The sequence below is a fragment of the Lathyrus oleraceus genome, chromosome 5 (genome assembly GCF_024323335.1).
Source record: "Lathyrus oleraceus cultivar Zhongwan6 chromosome 5, CAAS_Psat_ZW6_1.0, whole genome shotgun sequence".
In the NCBI taxonomy this organism is placed as follows: Eukaryota; Viridiplantae; Streptophyta; class Magnoliopsida; order Fabales; family Fabaceae; genus Lathyrus; species Lathyrus oleraceus.
The window spans coordinates 577,808,861-577,830,543 of NC_066583.1; positions in this window are offsets into that span (position 1 = coordinate 577,808,861).

The window sequence follows — 21,683 nt, forward strand, 5'->3', positions numbered from 1 at the left end:
TATTTTCTTCATTTTTAATTGTTTAAAATTAGTTTCTGGTTTCTAAAAATGGTGAAATTTTTTGTCAAACTTTGTTTGACCTTGTTGAACTTAGGATGATCCATTTGGCCTTTTCCAAGTTGATTTGAAATGGATTTGAAGTTTGACCTTTGTTTGTTTATTTTAATTCAAGTATTATTTTAATTCTAAAAAATACCAAAAATATTTTATTTGTTTCTTGACTTCTAAGCTTCATCTTGCTTCTGTTTACCATTGATTGACTTTGATTCTATTCATGTTTGATCAATGTGTGTTGATTATTTCATTTGAATTCCATTTATGTACATTCTTATTCTTCTTCTTCTTCTTCTTTTCCCTTTTAATCAATGAGTTAATGATTGGTGGTTAGCCTTGACATATGAGGGGCTTAACCTTCTTTGATTCAAATCTAATTCATCTTGATCAAAGATCAAGTGAATGGCTTTGCATTAGAGATAGGTTGCTTCTTGGTCAAGCAAAAAACCTAAATTAATACAAGATCATTCTTCTTTTCTTTTGGCATGGCAAGTTGTAGGAGCTTGGCTTACTAGTCATGGTCTCTAACTTGTGTTTGTTGCCTATAGTTTTATTGGGGCCGACCTCAGATAGGTGTGACTACTACATTAGTCCACTTACGATTGCTTAACATAGCGCTAAATTGCCTTATGGCACACTAACACTAACTACTAATGACTAACTTTTAATTCAAGCATTTAATTCTTGTAATTTATTTTAATGCAATTTAATTTCTTGCACATTAATTCATTTGTTTTTGCCCTTTGCTCACTTGAGCTCATGTTTATGTTAATGCAATTTGCCTTTTGCTAACTTGAGCATATTATTGTGTATATACTATTGTGTTTGTTTTGTTTTGTTTGTGTGAACCCAATGCAAATGGAAAAGGGAATTAGATTTTAGGACCTTACCTCTGCTAAATGGAGTTTGAAGAGCAACTAGGCCTCATGCCTTTAGAGTGCTAAAATTGTCAAAGAGCAACTAGACCTCATGCCTTTAGAATGCTTAATCTTGAATCACTACGCCAAATAAGGGAAAAGAGGGCGCTTTTTTTGGCCTATAACAGCGCTTTAAAGCGCCCTCTAATCTGGCGCTGGCATAGGTAAAGACAACGCTTTTTTTCCTGGTCAAAGCGCTCTCTAAAGTGGCTCTTTAAGCCCTTTAAGGGCCACTTTAGAGGGCGCTTTTTAAAGAAAGCGCCCTCTAAAGTGGAAACTTTTAAGGGTTTAGAGGGAGCTTTTATTGGAAAGCGCCCTCTAAAGTGGAAATTTAAAGGGTTTAGAGAGCGCTTATTTTGGAAAGCGCCCTCTAAAGTGGGTGGTTATTTAAATTTTTTTTTTAAAAGCGCTACATTTTTTTATTTATTTTAAACAACCTGTATATTGAAGCAGTACACCTAAAACTGTATAATTTGAAGCCCTTTTTCACACATTGCATTCAACAAGCCTTATATACAACAATCCATACATATACAACAATCCACTGATATATAATCGTTTAACTTATAAAGATTCTAAATATACAACCAATTCATAACTTAAAAAGAAATAAAACAAAGTAGCAAAAGCATCTCTGAGATGTATGTTTTTTTTTGCTAGCCGCAGTCTTCTTAGCAACAACCTCTTTTTGTTCAATATCAATAGCATGAACCTAAAATATCATAAAATTAGTTAGGTGAAGTATAAGATCAAGAATTAACATTTTCTATGCATAAATATCATATAATTATGTTTATACCTTTTTTTTTGATGCAACTGACTCGATTTGCTGTAATAAAAGCCATTTTACCTGTAATAAAGAAAACAATTAAAATCATTTGACCTGTACCTTTTTCACTAAGTTCTCTTTCTTTTCTTGGTTGGAATATGTTCTACATGTCTCTTAACAACACGGACGGTTGGATTGATCCAAATACCCTCATTATGATCATTTCTAATATATGAATCATTTGATATAATATTCTCATCTTGATCATTTTTGGTAAACGATTCAATCTCAACATCAATATCACCTTGATCTCCAATGTTTTCATCAATTACTTTGTTGGAAAAAAGAACTATAGACCATTTCGTACTTTTCGGATCATTGACATAGAACACTTGTCTAGCTTGAGAGGCTAGAATAAAAGACTCATCTTTGTATCCCACCCTATTAAGATCCACTTGCAAAAATCCTGACTTATCCATTCGAATGTCGTTATTATTTTCAACCCACTTGCAACCAAATATAGGAATCTGAAACTTCTCATAATCAAACACCCAAATGCGCTCGATAACACCAAAATACGACAGATTTGCAAATTTGGGGTTTAAGTCCTTCACACTTGATATGTGCATTGCTTCAGCTACCACGGTGACACCACTATTCTGCATAGTACTTTTATCATCTTGTTCTTTGGTATAAAATGTGTATCCATTAATCGCGTATGCGCTATAAGAAAAACCATGGAAACTTGGACCATATGCTAAGCATCTCAACCTTTCTGTTATTGAAGTGGGAGAAAATGTTCCATTATAACATGGCAATCATGGGTCTTTAAACTCTTTAACTTGAGGTCTTTCATAGACACAAGTCTTCTAATATCTGAAGAGTACCCTTCTGGAACTTTAACTTCACTTAGAAACTTACACAATGTTTTTTTCTCCTTTCTAGATAGAGTATAAGCAGCAGGCGGTAGATATGTTCGTTTTCCTTTCTTCAAGGGTCCTAATTCAGTTCTTATTCCCATCGCTATCAAGTCCTTTCTTGCCTTAAGGCCATCCTTAGACTTTCCTTGTATATTGAGTAACGTGCCAATAACACTTTCAAATACATTTTTTTCAATATGCATAACATCAAGAAAATGTCTCACATACAAGGACTTCCAATACGGCAATTCAAAAAAAACTGACCTCTTCTTCCACCCACTTTTGACAAGTGTGTGGGCAAAAGGCTTACCAAACTGAGTATCCAAATCTTTCACCTTTTCAAAAATTTGATCACCCGTCAATATAGGTGGAGCTCTGCCTTGTTTTGTCTCTCCATTGAACGCCTTTCTCCATCCACGGTAGTGATGATTTGAATTTAAGAATCTCCGATGACCGAGAAAGACATTCTTCTGACCAAACTCCAAGCGCTTCCAATCTGTTTTATCTTCACAAATAGGACACGCACATTGACCTTTTATGCTATACCCTGATAGATTTCCGTATGCTGGAAAATCATTAATTGTGCCAAACAACATCGCCTTCGGCGTGCGCAATGGCAAACTTAACGAATTCTGATACCCCATTCTCGTACTCTCTCGACAATCGATTGGAAGACATCCATGTATTATCCATTACTAATTAGAATAAACAAAAAACAATTTCAGAAGAGAAACCAAAAATGGGATGAGACAAAACAATTTCGCTTTATTGAGTTAGTCTCTGTGCAGGGCATTCATGTCTCTAACAACAACCCAAAACCAAAACAATTTTGGTTTATTGAGTTAGTTTCTCAACATTTTCATATATCTCTGACTTCAATAGCATGAGAATGTATGAACCATGCATTAAGCATTAGTGGTATGCACTAATTTGTAGCATAGTTATATATCATCATATAGTTTTTACAAAAGATAAACATTGACTAGAAAATATATATGTAGAATTGTATAATGGTCTAACTGAAAGCTAACAGAAGAATAGTCGACTCTAATTTACTCTATCAAATAACATCCATACCTAAACTTCTTAAGTTACTAGCTACGCTATGTATGCTAGAATAAATACACTCATAAGCTGCATAGTGTACCTTTGATTGGTAGAAGGTGTTTTAGATATTGCTGCCTCCTTTTTCTACATCGAGAAACAAATGGAACAGTTGGTGAAATTTAACCCATAATGCCTAGTCTCCATTGCTAGCATTGCAACACAATAATTATTGTTGAGAGTACTCAATAAATGTTTGAACCAAGAAAAATGAAACCAAAAATGAACAATAGCGAACGTCAGAAGAGAAACCAAGTAATATGAAGATTAGAAAAATACCTATGGTGTCAAAATCGAACAGCTAACAACGAATTAATAGAAGGAGGAAACGTTGTAGATCTAACAGAGGTGGAAGGAGAACGCCTTAGAAGTAGCGAAAATCGTAGCAGTGAGAACCCTAACGTGAAAAAGAACGAAAATAACAGAGAGTGAAATAACAAAACGCGCAGTATGTTATAATTTTAATGTTTACTAAAGGGGACCTTAGAGGGCGCTTGTGGAAAAAAAGCGCCCTCTAAAGGGGGCCTAAGAGGGCGCTTATGAAAGCGCTCTCTAAGGCTTTCCAAAAGCACTTTATAAACTGGAAATGCACATGGACTTATAGAGCGCTTTTTTAAAAGCGCCCTCTAAGGGTAACCTTAGAGGGCGCTTTCTAAAAAGCGCCCTGTATTGTTGTCCCTCTATCTCCTCCTTATTTTTTCGCTTCACCTTAGAGGACGCTTTATTACAAAAGCGCCCTCTAAAGTGCGCTATCTATTCCAGTTGTTCGCTCCTTATTTTTTCGCTTCACTTTAGAGTGCGCTTTTGTAATAAAGCACCCTCTAAGGTGCGCTGTCTATTCCAGTTTTTGGCGTAGTGAATATGAACTTGGAAGGATCCTAATTCTAAATTCACTCTTGCCCATTCTTTATTTGTATTGTGAAACTTTTTGATTTGTGTGTTCTTATGTGCTAGGGATCCCAAACTTGCCAAGTAGAAGAACCATTGTCATGAGCATCTAAAGTGAAAGATACAAAAGCCAATTAGAAGATTACTAGGAGCTTGATTGATTGTGTGCTTGATTGCTTGAGTTATGTGCTTATTGCTTGCTAATTCCAAAGGATGGGAGCAACTTGGATCATCTTTATGATCTCAAGAAGGGAACTCCATGCGGTTTTATTTCTCTTCCTTCATATTTGCATGTTTAGGACCTAGCCATTCTCTTCTTCTCCCCACTCTAACCCAAGCCAAACTTTTGTGCAAACATTAAAATTGTTTTCAAAAATTAGAAACCTAAGCATTGTGCTTTTGATTTTCCAAACTCTTTTCATAACACTTATTTTGAATTGAATCTTAAGTTAAGTTTGACCTTACTTTGTGAATACTTTTCATTTGTAAATACAACTCACTCACTTATTTTTGTGGTTCCAATGGCCACCTTTGTTAAAACTTTTTTCATAAACATTAGTCATAGGTTTGAGTTATCATAGTGGTTGATGTAAACCTCACCTTATCCTTAGTGATTGGATTATAAGTCTTCCATACTTATTGTAGGGTGGATCCCTCACTAGTATGTTGAAGCTCTCCTCACATGGTGGATTGTTGGTTTAGGTTGAGTTTTCTCCCTTTGATGACAAAAGACCTAAAGGCTTTTGACAAATCAATTCACTCATATTTTGAGATTTTTATCCCGAACTACGAGGTTTTGATCCTACCTTTTTTAAGATGGTACGTAGGCAATGGGTTTATCCATTCAAACACAAAATTGTAAATAAATTGTATATTCTTTTCTCATCTCCCCAATCATGTTTGCACAAACATTTTTCACAAATACCAACCTACCTTACAACATTGGTGAAAAGGGCTCCCTTAGAGTACTAAGGATGTTTTGAGTGCTTAAAACCTTCCCATTGCATAACCAACCCCCTTACCCAGATCTCTGACATTTTTATTAGTTTTTTATTTAATAAAACTTCTCGGTTTTTGTTTGCTTTCTAACCTTTCCTTTGGATAAATAGAAGTGCGGTGGCGACTCGAATTGTATGATTTACTTTTGATTTATTCAATAAATCTAAAGGTAACGAATACCCTGCTACAGAAAAGTGGCGACTCTGCTGGGGAAGAACATTTGCCTAGTGGGTTTTTCCTACTCTTTACCTTTGTTGTATTGTTTGCTTATATTATTTGTGACATATTTTTGTGCTAATTTGGGATTACTGTATTGTTTGTAATGTATGAATTGCTTGATATATATCAATGGCTTGTGTGCCTGGTGGTCTCTTGTGAGATAAGTTCTATACCCGAACTCGAGTGCACTTATGATAGGAGAATGGCATAGTCTTGTTGACTTGTGCGGAGTTATTCCTTAGCAAGTTGACTTGAAAGCCCATTCACTTGGTGGAGGTAATGTTGGGATCAATAATGTCACACGAGTAGTCGTGGTTAGGCATTACTCTTTCCAATATATGCCTTAGAAGCCAAGGACCTTAGTTTACCAAGCCCATCTTGGCCTATTTTTAGGATGTAGTGTGAAAGTCGTTCAAGTGTAAGATTTGATACGATTGTTACGTAATACTACACTCATAAGAGTCTCTCTTGAGAATATTTTTGGAATACGAGTAGTCGTTTATCCGATAATATCCGAAAGATGGGATGATGACTATGGGAACCTTCTGTAGAACATGATTGTCGGGTTTAACCATAGTACACTCCTTTTGGGTGGTTCTTAACCGAGACTCCATGCTCGTGACTTGCAACAAACCCTTGATTCATGGTTGATCCGTTATTGTATATCCTTAATATCAATGGAACTTGGGTGTTGATAAGGTGTAAACCATAATCCACCAAAATGGATGATTGATATTAAGGATGACTTGATCCATCGCGTGACCTTCGTGTGGTGTGAATTGATTGATCCTTGAGTGTGATTGTTGCATCCATGCATTCATGCATTCATACACATCCATATCATCAACAATGAGAAAATTTTCATGGAACTTAAGAGGTCTATTTGCAAATTTTCAGACATGGATAAACAAAGAAGGAATACAAAGAAGTACAGTTTCAGACAACCCGACTTGAAAGATTTAAGGAGTTTGACATCCTATGTATTAGATCCCTTGGAGTTCAAGGCTCGTCATGGGAAGCTTCTGTCTATTCTTACTACTTAGGTGGATGAAGGTCTGATGAGTGTGTTGGTGCAGTTCTATGATCCCTTGTATCGTTGCTTCACATTTCCGGATTTCCACCTTTTGCCTACGCTTGAGGAGTATGCCTATCTTGTGGGTATACCTATCCTAGATCAGTTGTCGTTTAGTGGCTTGGAGAGAGTCCCTACTTCTCAAGAGATTATTGATCTGTTGCATATAGATGAATCAATTGTTGGTGCTCATATGACTACCAAAGGTGGAATTCAAGGTCTCCCATCTGATTTCCTCATTGCTCAAGCTACTCTGTATGGGAAGGCCATGAGTGAGGATGCCTTTGAGGCCATATTTGTACTTCTCATCTATGGGCTAGTCTTATTCCCCAACATCGACAATTTTGTGGATGTGAACGCCATTAGGATTTTCTATACTCTTAATCCCGTTCCGACTCTGTTGGGTGACACTTATTTCTCTTTGCATATGAGGAATGCAAAGGGTGGTGGTACCATTGTGTGTTGTTTTCCTCTGTTGTACGAGTGGTTTATTTCGCACTTGCCATAGACGCTCGCCTTCAAGGAGAACAAAGGATGTCTACGGTGGTCCACGAGACTTATGTCTCTCACTAATGATGATATATTTTGGTATAACCGTGTGTATGATGGTGTGCAGATTATTGACTCTTGTGGTGAATTCTCCAATGTGACTCTTCTTGGTACATGTTGTGGGATTAACTACAACCCTATTTTGGCACGATGTCAGCTTGGGTTTCCCTTAAAGGATAAACCTAATAAAATTTTGTTAGAGGGTGTGTTCTTTCAAGAGGGTAAAGATCCCCAAAACTTGAAGGGCAGGATGGTCCGTGTTTGGCACAAGATTCATAGGAAGGGAAGGAAAGAGCTTGGTCCGAAGAATTGTATTGCTTTGGAACCCTATACCTCGTGGGTCAGGAAGAGAGCTTCTGAGTACCACATGCCCTATGACTACTCGAGACCTACACCTATGGTTATGGTTGGACCTTCAACCCTCCCTGACCAAGGTGTAAAGGAGTTGAGAGATGAAGACCATTCGCGCGCTTGGGTCCGTGAGCGAGAGGAGCTACTTCATCAACTTAAAGATAAGGATGCATTAATAGAGTTTCTGGAGCATCAGGTTATCGACGAGCCTGATGATGTGGTTACATCCCTTCTTCCTCAGTCTTCAAAGTTTTGGAAGAGGAAGTATGATCGACTCGCCAAGGAGAAGGCAGATATGGAGGCAGCCTATGAGAGAGAGGTGAAGAGGCTTCGTGCAGCTTATCTTCCAGTCTCGAGAGCTTTGGACGATTGCTTATAGGGTTCCATAGGATGTTCATTTTCCTTCTCTCTTGTATTGTATTTGGTTACCAAGACTGTACTTCTTTGGTGTAAATCTTTTTCCAGATATTATTTATATGATTATTCCATATATGTCTAAATGATTAATATTTTCCAATATTTGCAAATAGAACTCTAAAAGTTCCTCTGATAAAAAATCATATGCAGAAGCATTGCATGCATCATGTGCATAAGTAGGTTTTGTTCTAGGGCTTCTTGTTCAGTGGTCTAACTCTATGTTCTTCATTTATTTTGAAGACAAGCTGACGCACCGGTACTACACCAGAGCCAACTCTTCAAAGCTAATGGATCACCTAGAGCAAGAGAATAGAGAATTGAAGGAGGGAGTGGCAAGATTGACTGCCCTGATGGAGTCATTCTTGGCCGCCCAAAGCCAGTCTTCTCCAACTCCTTCAACTCCTCCCCAGAGGACAATCATTTTTGAGATTGCTGCCTTTGCCGTGCCTGTTGCCAATGCCCACTTCGCTCCTACTGCTATGCCAGCCGGGTTTCCCTGGGGGATGCCTCCCAACTTTGTTCCTGAGGGTCTTGCCCCTACTTTTTCTTCTTTGCCGACATCTAGTCCGGTCCTTGCTGTGCCACCTCCAGTCGTGCATACTTTACCGAGAGTAGATGACACCATTTACCACTCTGAGCCATCTGAGGGCCCAGATGTCTATGAGAAAATGGATACTATGAATGATCAATTCCTTGAGTTGGGCAAGGAACTTAAAACCCTCAGAGGGAAGGACCTCTTTGGCAAATCTGTTGTTGAGCTCTGTTTAGTGCCTAACGTCAAGATCCCTGTTAAATTCAAAGTGTCTGACTTTGAAAAGTACAAAGGAAACACTTGCCCGCTCATCCATCTTGTGATGTATGCACGTAAGATGTCGACTCAGACCGACAACGATCAACTCCTAATCCACTACTTCCAGGACAGCTTGTCTGGTGCCGCTTTGAGATGGTACATGGGTTTGGATAGCGCGAACATCCTCTCCTTCAACGACCTTGGCAAAGCCTTCGTCAAGCAATACAAATACAATGTTGATATGGCTCTCGATAGGGACCAACTGAGGGCCATGTCCTAGAAGGAGAAAGAGACTTTTAAGGAGTACGCCCAGAGGTGGCGAGAATTGGCTGCACAGATTGTGCCTCCGCTAGAAGAGAAGGAAATGACCAAGATCTTTCTGAAGACCTTGAGTTCATTCTATTATGAGCGAATGATTGATAGCGCTCCTTCTGACTTCACTGAGATGGTGAATATGGGGATGCGTTTATAAGGAGGAGTTAGGGAAGGGCGTCTGACCAGAGAAGAAGGCTCTTCTGCCAAACGTTATGGGGCGTTTGCAAAGAAGAAAGATGGTGAGGCACATGTTGTGACCTCCCATGTCAAATCTAGAAGACCCTCTATGAAGAGGAAGACTGTGCGTCCCTCCAGTAACCAGCACCAGGTGGCTCATATAGCACCTATTTTTAGAGAAAATCATCAATATCTGCATCATAATCAGAACCAGCAACAGCAACATCGACAGTATCAGCAACAACAACATCTTCCTCAACAGCAGGCCTACCAGCCTCGAAACAACAATCAAACCAGCACTAGCTATGATAGGAATGAAGGAGAATGGCGATCCAAAACGCAACAGAATTTAAAATTTCTCCTTTAATGATCCTTATGAATGGGCATGATCAGTGATAGAATCGTTACCTGTTGTGGCGATCACGAACATTGAACGATGACAACGCCTCTACTCAGTCCATACGAACGGATTCCTTCAATCTCAGTGCTAGCTTCTACGAATGAAGGCTTTGAGTGAGTGAGAGAGAGAGAGAGAAACGAAATTGCAAGTGTAACAATGCTTCTACGCAAGGATTCTATTTATAGAACCACTTGTGTGGGCTGCAAGCTAAAAAGCCCACTCAAGTGTATTTGGCTCATATCTTATAATATGCCAAAATCACTTAAGCGCGTGGTACCTTACCATATTTTGTATTCTACTTAAGTACACCGTACTTTACGATGTTCTATAATTCACTTAAGGGCACCGTACATTACAGTATTCCTTAATTACTCTATCTCTCATCAATCTGTCCTTTGTGTGTGACCCTGTAGGTTTTCGCGACATTGGCAATTATATTAAATCACATATTTAACATAATAAACAATGAGCGGTATCTAGCAACACATCACTGCTACCCAAGACATGAAAATGTCATGTAATTTGACAAATCCTTCTGTGATAATAATTATGTGTATAATTACCCTTTTGCCATTATGTCTATATTAAACACAAGGCATAGACCGTGTCATCCTTGTCCAGTTCAATATTGGGCCCATAGACATTTATCCTATTATGCAGGATGGGCAAATTCCATCTAGGTCACTCATGTCCCTTAGCATGCTTCGTGGAGTACCCATCAACTGTCTTTATGGTCATCCAGTTACGTACAACGTTTGATCAGCAATAAGGCACTCGACTCTACATCTAGGGTCCATAGTGGTTTCAGGTCGAATGGTGGTATACACCATTATCACCATGAGAATAACTTGTGACACTTTGCATAACATTCTATATAGTATTCTCATAGCGGGTCAATCCAGTATAAATATTACTCTTAATATTCATACCTATGTTTAAGACTTGATAACTTTTTATCCATGATCCATGAGATGTGATCATCAGTCTATAAACATAATAGTCTTCATGCTTTAATGTTATCCCACTTCACAATAAGGCTTGACTACGGATACTTTAAGAATAGTGTCCTTATGTTTAATGTGATCTCATGATTGAGTCATACTTGATACATTAAATGGACTAGCTATTCTAGGGACTTTATTAAACAAACATAATAAAGAAAAAGCCTTTTATTATTAATAAATAATTCGATACAAGTACCAAAAGTATTGGCCTCTAGGGCTTACACCAACAAGGAAAAGGGTCACTTTTGATCCTATTCTAATGACCTATGCAGAATTATATCCTTCTTTAATTGAAAGGTAGGTGATCACTCCACGTGACCCACCTGCTATACCTACCAACCCTCAGTGGTGGTATAAGCTTGAGCTTCACTGTGTTTATCATTCCAGTGCTCCCGGACATGATGTGGAGAATTGTTACCCTCTCAAGACCAAGGTTCAAGACCTTGTTAGAAGTGGTATCTTGTTTTTCGAGGACGTAGGTCCTAACGTCAAGAAGAACCCATTGCCCAAGCATGGGAAATCTGCTGTTAATATGGTTCAGGGTTGCCCTGGCAAATACAAGGTCAGATATGTCAGCCATATCCGACAATCTTTGGTCGAGATGCATAGATTGTTATGTGGATAGAGTCACTATGAGCATGACCATGACATTTTCCGTGTTTGCATTGTCAATGAGAAAGGATGTCGTCAAGTCAGAAAAGACATCCAAGAAATGCTGGATCAGGGCGTGATAGAGATACTTCAGAATCGTGACGAGGATGAAGTTAATGTGATATCCCATGTATTCAGGATACCTGAGCCTGTTGTTGTCAAATACGATGGCAGCAAGCAGAAAGCTTCTCTTACTCTCATAATTAAGCCAGCTGGCCCTGTTCCATACTCTTCCGACAAAGTTGTTCCCTATCGTTATAATGCGGTTGCATTGGAAGATGGGAAGGAGGTGCCCCTACCCTCCACTTCTGTTGTAAATATTGCCGATGTCACTGGATTGACCCGTAGTGGTCGTGTTTTTTCGGCACCGTCGAAACCCCAGGTTGACACCAGAAGAGCTGATACTGTTAATAGTGTCGTTCGTCCTTTGGGAAATTCTTCTATTTCTCTGAATCCGGCACTTGCTGTTAATAGACCTGCCGTTGTTGCTAGAACTCATGTCCCTGCTGGCCAGAATGGCACGATTAAAGAGGATTGTGATGAGATATTGAGGCTCATCAAGAGGAGTGAATACAATGTTGTAGATCATCTTCTACAAACACCTTCAAAGATCTCTGTGCTATCTTTATTGATGAACTCTGAGCCACACTGTGAAGCTTTGCAGAAGGTGCGGGACGTGGCATATGTAGATCATGACGTCACCATAGAACAATTTGATAACATTGTTGCAAACATTACTGCTTGTAACAATTTGAGCTTTTGTGATCCTGATCTTCCCGAGGAGGGAAAAGACCACAATTTGGCACTTCACATCTCTATGAATTGCAAGGATGACGCCATGTCTAATGTGCTGGTAGACACGGGATCACCACTGAATGTGTTGCCAAAATCCACTCTTGCCAGACTTTCATACAAGGGGCCTCCCATGAGGCAGAGTGGAGTGGTTGTGAAAGCTTTTGATGGATCCCGCAAAATTGTGATTGGCGAGGTTGAACTCCCAATCAAGATAGGACCTAGTGATTTCCAGATCAATTTTCAGGTCATGGATATCCACCCATCATATAGCTGTTTGTTGGGCAGACCATGGATTCACGAGGCCACGACAAAGAAGATGTTGAGAGCAGGCTACTATTGGCTGACAATGGAGTCTGACTGCTGCAAGTATGTGAAGAAATGCCATAAGTGTCAGATTTATGCGAATAAGATTCATATTCCCCCGACACTTCTGAATGTTATTTCATCACCATGGCCTTTCTCTATGTGGGGAATCGACATGATTGGCATGATAGAGCCGAAAGCGTCCAACGGTCACAGATTTATTCTTGTAGCAATTGATTACTTCACCAAATGGGTTGAAGCGGCGTCATATGCAAACGTGACCAGACAAGTAGTTGTGAAGTTCATCAAGAATCAACTCATATGCCGATTTGGTTTGCCAGATAAGATCATTATTGACAATGGATATAACTTGAACAACAAGATGATGAAAGAGCTGTGTAGCGAGTTCAAGATTGCACATCATAATTCTTCTCCTTATAGACCCAAGATGAATGGGTTTGTTGAAGCCGCTAACAAGAATATCAAGAAGATTATTTAGAAGATGGTTATTACGTACAAAGATTGGCCTGAGATGCTGCCATTTGCTTTGTATGGTTATCGTACATCTGTCCGCACTTCAATAGGGGCAACCCCTTTCTCTCTTGTTTATGGCACAGAGGTTGTGCTCCCGTGGAGGTTGAGATCCCATCAATGAGAGTCTTGATGGAAGCCAAGTTGACTGAGGTTGAATGGGTTCAAAGTCGTTATGACCAGTTGAACTTAATTGAAGAGAAGAGATTAACTGCCATGTGCCATGGTCAGTTATAGCAGCAAAGGATGAAGAAAGCCTTTGATAAGAAGGTCAAGCCTCGTGTGTTCCGAGAAGGTGACCGTGTGCTCAAGAAAGTCTTGTCTTTCGCGCCCGATTCCAGGGGTAAGTGGACTCCAAACTATGAAGGTCCATATGTTGTTAAGAGAGCCTTTTCAGGCGATGCTTTGATCCTTACAACTATGGATGGGGAGGATTTCACTCATCCTATGAATTCAGATCTAGTCAAGAAATAATTTGCCTAAAATAAAAACAGAATAGCTCACTAAGTTGAAAATCCGAAAGGGCGACTTAGGCAAAAACGAGCATCTCGGTGGATTGAAAACCCGAAAGGGCGATCCAGGAAAAAGTTAGAGACATAAAAAATGAATATATATATCCCGCTAGATTGAGTATCTCACCCTGGGGCATGTAGGCAAAAATTAGGGATTTGGCAAGTAACTGCATCCTGACAAGACTTTGTTTTTCCAGTTGTCTTTTGTCAAAGATTCTCGCTCAGTCATCGTCAACTGAAGGTTTAAATACATTGGATTCAGAGTTGGTGGAGAAATGGTCATTATGTTTAATGTAGCCCTTTTCCAATATATATCACCAATTTCAAAATTGTAAAGATCCATGGTGTCTTTCCATTTGCAGACTACCATTCCATCAAATAAATTTGAGCCTTTATCCAATTCTTTGCACTTTTATTTGTTTATGTTTAACAAATGTTTGCATGTTTTAATTGATAAATATCATTGTTTTAAATAAGATTTTTATAAACTGTTTTTAAACAAAGTGAACATTCACTAAGGCAGAAAAGGATAATTGGGACATCTTTAGTGCTCTCCCATGGATAGCATGATCTCCAAAAGGGAAAGGCATTTGTTCATTATTCCTAGCACATTTGTATCCTCTTCATTATCTTTCAGGTTGTCTCCTCCGAGGGCGCAGAAGAAGATAATGCATCACCAAATTCCCTAGAGACTCTGGAACTTTGGTCTTGATTTGTTTAGAGAAGTATGCCTCTAACACAACCCAGATCCCCTGAGTGTCTGGAGTTTGGTCTAATCTTCTAGCTCCCCCAGTGAGGCTGGATCTAGCATCTGTGTTATCAATTATATGGTTGTCATCCCTTGTGTGGATTGACCTAAAATCCCTTATAAATTGATAAATTGATATGCTAATCTTTTCAAGGAAGTTGGTTTTCCCTCATTTCCAGTTGGTTGTCCCCCCGCAGAGTGAGCAGGAATTCCCTTCACGAGCAGTGGGCTTGTAGCTTATCCACCGGTGGATTCGCATACACTGATCTCTAACAAGTTTGCCTCTTGATCATCCTCAGCAGAGTTGCTCTAATCAAGCAACTCATCCCCAATACGGTCACTAACGTGTTATCTCCAGCTGATTGCCTACAGGTTGTCCCCAGTTTAGTCTTCAGCAGTTGTTCCCTAGTGGAGTTGCCTGATCGGAGTTTGATTGTTATTACTTCCTTCTCCTCGGATACTTTTCTCCAAGAAGAGCGGGTGATGAAAATGTTTATTTTCTATCCCCAGTGGAGCGTTGTTCCTCTTCCTTGGCAGAGTTTGTTTCTCCAGCAGTATGAGGAAATTGTGGTAGTTTTGAAACTTCTGTTTGGTGGTTGTTCCCCATAGAATTTCATATTTTATCCCGATGAATTCCCAAGTACAGTTTCTTCTACAAAGGAATCTCATCCGTGTAGTTCCCCTAGCCGAGGCTCTGTCTGATCCTGTTTTGGCGTTGGAACTTCTGAGGAAGATGTTTTCTTTTACTTCCTCAGCGGAGTAACTGGTTCTCCTTCTCCACGGCAGAGACATTCCTCCCGTGGTTAGAAGTGGATGTTTTGTTGATGTGTTTCTGTTTGGTGTTTGTTCCCCACAGAATTTCACACCACCCCCTGATAAGATCCCCAGTGGATGACTCCTCTGACTGATCTTATCCTTGTCTCTGTGTGCTGTTGGAAGATCCCCAGCTTCGGTGATTGTGATCCCTTGCTTATTCCCAACAGCAGTCTCTGATTCCCGGTGATCCTGCTTATTTCCCTAGTAGTGATCTTTGTTCCAAGCAGCGACTTTGCTCGATTCTCAGCATTGGTCTTTATCCCCTGCAGAGATTGGTGTTTTCCTGGTATTTTGTTGCCCCCACCAGATTGGATTTCTCCTGTGGGCCTGGCTTTATCTTTTGAGAAGTAGTACCGGATATCTGTCCATTGATTCTTGGGCCTGTTTGTGTTAGATATGTCTATTTGTCAGCATTAATCATACATAAACCACACATATACATGCATAATTATAACATTCAGATGTTCATGTTGCATTCTTTGCCATATATTTTTGTTTGTTATCTCCTTCTATTTGGTGATATATAATTCCCCCAAGCAGATGTTTGTGTCTGATCTTTCAATATAGAGTCAACCCCATAGGCAGAAAGTGTATATCTTTTCTTCCATGTTCAACACTGAGTTATGTCCTCGTGGATAATTGTTGCTTCAGTTTCCTCCCAGAACAAGTATTGGGATGGAATTACTCCCCTGAGTTATATCCTCATTGGGTTGAGTCTTGTTTCATTGTGTCTCTCTAGTTTGTTCCTAGATTGGCTACTCTTGTTATTTACCATGCAGCTTCCCCATAGTTTAGATGAATGATTGCTCAGTAACCCGTAATTGTCCATCTTTTCCCCGACGGAGTTTTGTGGCCTTCTACCCAGTAACCGGTAGTTATAAGTCCTGTTTTTGTGGTCTACTACCCAGTAACCGGTAGTTGTAAACCCCATTTCATCCCCTTGCAGAGTTAACCCTTGATTTTGTTCATCCTAACCGATGACGGTTACTCTCTTCTGTGGTTTTCTACCCAGTAACCGTCAGATGTAATCCCCTCTCTGTTGGTTATCTTTATCCAATATTCGATATTGATATTCCTTCACCTTTTGAGTATATCTCTCAGTAACTGGTGATGTATCTCTTGGATAATTGCTCTGATCAAGCAATTTATCCCCAGCGGGTCGATCTTTCATTTACCCTTGTTTGGTAATGATTGTTTCTCCCCCTTTGATTGGTCATCATTTTATACCCAGTAGCCGGTATCCCGATGTCCTTTCTTTTCGATCGATTTATCCTTTATTAACCCAGTAACCAGTTATGGATAATCTTCCATGCGAGTATGTTCTCTATGTTATGACGGTAATAGATAATATATCTCATGCGCTCTTCAGTCGAAGTCTTTTTCTTCCCCAGTCGAGTAAGATTTGTATTTCCTTATGGAATCGGATGCCTATCCTATAATCGAGTTTTCTTTTTCAGCCCTCCTTTCGGATGATAAGTGTCTTGGAAATATTCCCCAATTCACGCCTTGGTTGGTCACCTATTATATGCCCAGTAATCAGTATCTCTGGTGATCCTTCCTTTTACTCCCTATTATGACTTTTGTCCCCTGTGGAGTCATATTTTCCTGAGTTGAAATATACCTTTTTAGGTTTTCCTTAGATGTTTTGGACGATTGATATCTCTCACCCTTATACCTGTTTTAGATATTCATTCCCCCTGAGCATGTTGATCTCTCACCCTTATACTGATGTTTTGATCACATGTCTCTTTGAGCTTATTACCCAGTAACCGGTAATACCTCATTCGTTTCTTCCTCAGCTGAGTCCTTCGTGGACATACCCAGCCTGAGTCCCTTTGTGGGTTTTCCCCATCCGTGTCCGGATTTTTATCCGAAGTATCCTTTATGGATAGTTTGGCTGTATTGGCATATTCCCTAATACATGCATCTTTGCATCAGCTCGAGTCTTTCCATTGATTTATTTTCATGGAATCCCTTCGTGTCTCTCAGCAAATTTGAAGTCGCGACCTGCTAACGCATTTTATCCCCTTTATCCCCCGGTAAAGTCCCTAGAGTCTCTGTCCCCTTTATGAGTGTATTACTCATATGGACTTTCAGTTTCTCCTGATTTCTTTTCCTTTGTGGACATATATCCCCACAGAGTATTAACTTTTGCATACATACATTTGCATCATGAGGTCTCTTAGGGACCAAAATTCGTCTCTTTCTTATTATTTAAGCCCATTCTACCCCATCGAGACGAAGATTTTAACCTTCATATCTCCGGCTAGAATGACCTTGAATAGGGGTATCTGTAAGACCCTAATTTTGATCCTAAGATCCCTTATGGCATCATAACATTGCACATTGCATTTGCCTCAAGGATCATAGCATCTTGGCTCCTTACCCTAGGGTGGGACTTGTGTGAGTTGATTTGAGACCACCAAGCATGCTTGAATTGTATATTATTGCTTTTCTTATTTTGTTTACTAACCAAAAGCATAAAAATATTTCACTAACTTTGTTTGTTTTGAAGCTTGAGCAATCATGTGATCCAAGGCTCCTAGGAGGCTCTTATGCTCAATGAAGTGGCCGGATGAAAGTGAAAGCAAGCATGACAATGGTTCAAAAAGCTCTCAATCATCATATATGCCTCCCAAGTATCTCAATTTGTCAACTTGATCAAGATAAACCAAAGGGCTTGAGGATTGTTTCCCAAGGAAACCCTAATTCAACTGTGCATTGACTGCGCCTTGCTCATGAAGCAACCTCAACCTATGATCAAATAAAATCAAGGGATGTTCTTTCATTCATAATTTTATGCATATGTGATCCCATGTGCGTGTCCTCAATCATCAATTCATCAAGATTTGAAGTTTGGACTTGAGAAGTTGATAAGTTAATTCATTTGACTATTTTGAAATCCACTAGACCTAACTTTTGATGTGTTTGTCAAATGACGATGACCCCAAGATAAAAGGTGTTCTTAAGAACCATATGAACAACTTTCATGTTCATCAAAAATTTATTTGAAGCTTGGAAGGTCATCATCCATTTCAAAACATTTTAGGTCATTTTGACTGAAACCCTAATTTTGGGTCAAATTCCCAAGGACCTAACTCCTTCATATTTTATGATTTTGAGGTGGTATCAAATGAATTTTAAATATTAATATGTCTACTTCATTTGTTATGTTGAACAAAATTTCATAATCCTAAAATAAGTACATGTGATAATACAAAATGTTATAGGTCACTTTGGACCAAAGGCATCGAAATGTGAAAAAGTCCAACTTCAAGTGCCCATAACTTTCTCATAAAAAATCCAAATGATGAAAAATCCAATTGATTCTCCTAAAAATATCTACAACTTTGATGTTGAAGGTTTTGTCATTTGAGGCTTGCATCACTTAAACAAAAGGGCTTGAAGTTGGTCCATTTTGGCAAAATTCACATACACATGTTTTGCACCTTGAACTTCATGGCTTGTTTTCAATATTTTCCCAACTCAAAATGGATTTTTGTTCAACATAACAATTGTTCCTCATGTCAAGACCTTTCCAACCATTACCCACATGACCATGTTTCAATTTGGAAAAGTTCATTTTCGAAGAGATGAAGATTTATGATCATTTATGGAAACTATGTGAAATATTTGTGCACAAGCCTATTCCATCAAAGTTGCACGTCCAAACCTGATCCATTACACTTTAGGTTGCATTTGCAATGGATTTTGGGCCTCACATGCGCCGGTACAGGCCCATGCATGGAGGCCCTCATTCCACATGCACACGATTTTGGCAAGGCTTGCATCATCTTATGCTATAAATACAGATGCTTGGCTTCATTCATTTCCAACCTTAAGGCGCCTAATACTCTGCAAAATTGAAATCCCACACTTCACCCAAAGGATTTTTGAGTTTTCGCTTTCAATTTTTCAGTTCAATTTTCAACTTCCTTGGTTGATTATTGAGCTTCAATTCCTAAGCCTAGCTACCTTGCCATCTCAAGATCACACTGCAACAGAGAATTGGAAGAGATCGTGCCTTGTAGAGCTGCACTTCAAAGGTTGTTGTTCAAACTTTTTCCATTCGAAACTCCTTGGATCTTGCTCATTTCTTGTGTTTGTTGGTTCCTCTAAAGTCCTCACAATAAGAGGCAATTGATCTGTCCTTTTAATTTCATGAATTGACCAAACTCAGATTGAACTCCATAATTTTCTATCTCAGATTTCTCCTTCTATGAGAGTCTAGAGTAGAAACTAATGGCACAGGGGTGATGTACATCACCCCAGCTTTCCAATGATATGAGGATCGTGCATTTTGGTGAGGTTTTCAAGACCCGCAACTCTGGCCGGAGCTGGCTTGCTCGCTGGAGAAGACGGTGGTATACACCGCCGTCCACCACGCCAGATTGGATTTGGACCATTGAATGTTGTTTCCAGATTGAATCATGGCCTTTGGATGTTATGACTTTTATTAATGCTTTATGTTTCTCATTTGACCAAGGCCTTTGGTGCGCGCGCGTCTCTCCACCATCTGATCATCCACCTCATTTAATGAATCAGATCCAACGCGCCAGGCTTTTTCTTAATTTCTGAATTTCATTTTATTTTCTTTTATTTCATTTTATTTCAAAAATTCATATCTTCATCATTTTAAATCCCAAAAATATGGGACCAATTGCATTATTTCCCTTTTTAATTCTAGTTTCTGAAAATGATTTTTAATATTTTTTATGAGTTCATTTAATATTTTTTATGATTTTTCTCTTTTCTAGTTATTTTTAATTCATTTAAAATAGTTTCCAATATTCAAAAAATGCAAAAATATTTTCTTAACATCTTTTAATGATGATGACTCTGTGAAAAATATTCTCATCAATTTCTTAATTAATTTGAGATTTATTTGAGATTTTAGTTTAATTATGTTATATTTTCTTCATTTTTAATTGTTTAAAATTAGTTTCTGGTTTCTAAAAATGGTGAAATTTTTTGTCAAACTTTGTTTGACCTTGTTGAACTTAGGATGATCCATTTGGACTTTTCCAAGTTGATTTGAAATGGATTTGAAGTTTGACCTTTGTTTGTTTATTTTAATTCAAGTATTATTTTAATTCTCAAAAATACCAAAAATATTTTATTTGTTTCTTGACTTCTAAGTTTTATCTTGCTTCTGTTTACCATTGATTGACTTTGATTCTATTCATGTTTGATCAATGTGTATTGATTATTTCATTTGAATTCCATTTATGTACATTCTTATTCTTCTTCTTCTTCTTCTTTTTCCTTTTGATCAATGAGTTAATGATCGGTGGTTAGCCTTGACATATGAGGGGCTTAACCTTCTTTGATTCAAATCTAATTCATCTTGATCAAAGATCAAGTGAATGGATTTGCATTAGAGATAGGTTGCTTCTTGGTCAAGCAAAAATCCTAAATCAATACAAGATCATTCTTCTTTTCTTTTGGCATGGCAAGTTGTAGGAGCTTGGCTTACTAGTCATGGTCTCTAACTTGTGTTTGTTGCCTATAGTTTTATTAACCGGCCTCAGATATGTGTGACTACTACATTAGTCCATTTACGATTGCATAACATAGCGCTAAATTGCCTTATGGCACACTAACACTAACTACTAATGACTAACTTTTAATTCAAGCATTTAATTCTTGCAATTTATTTTAATTCAATTTAATTTCTTACACATTAATTCATTTGTTTTTTCCCTTTGCTCACTTGAGCTCATGTTTATGTTAATGCAATTTGCCTTTTGCTAACTTGAGCACATTATTGTGTATATACTATTGTGCTTGTTTTGTTTTGTTTGTGTGAACCCAATGCAAATGGAAAAAGGACTTAGATTTTAGGACCTTACCTATGCTAAATGGAGTTTGAAGAGCAACTATGCCTTATGCCTTTAGAGTGCTAAAATTGTCAAAGAGCAACTAGGCCTCATGCCTTTAGAATGCTTAATCTTGAATATGAACTTGGAAGGATCCTAATTCTAAACTCACTCTTGCCCATTCTTTATTTGTACTGTGGAACTTTTTGATTTGTGTGTTCTTATGTGCTAGGGATCCCAAAGTTGCCAAGTAGAAGAACCATTGTCATGAGCATCTAAAGTGAAAGATACAAAAGCAAATTGGAAGATTCCTAGGAGCTTGATTGATTGTATGCTTGATTGCTTGAGTTATTTGCTTACTGCTTGCTAATTCCAAAGGATGCGAGCAACTTGGATCATCTTTATGATCTCAAGAAGGGAACACCATATGGTTTTATTTCTCTTCCTTCATCTTTGCATGTTTAGGACCTAGCCATTCTCTTCTTCTCCCCACTCTAACCCAAGTCAAACTTTTGTGCAAACATTAACATTGTTTTCAAAAATTAGAAACCTAAGCATTATGC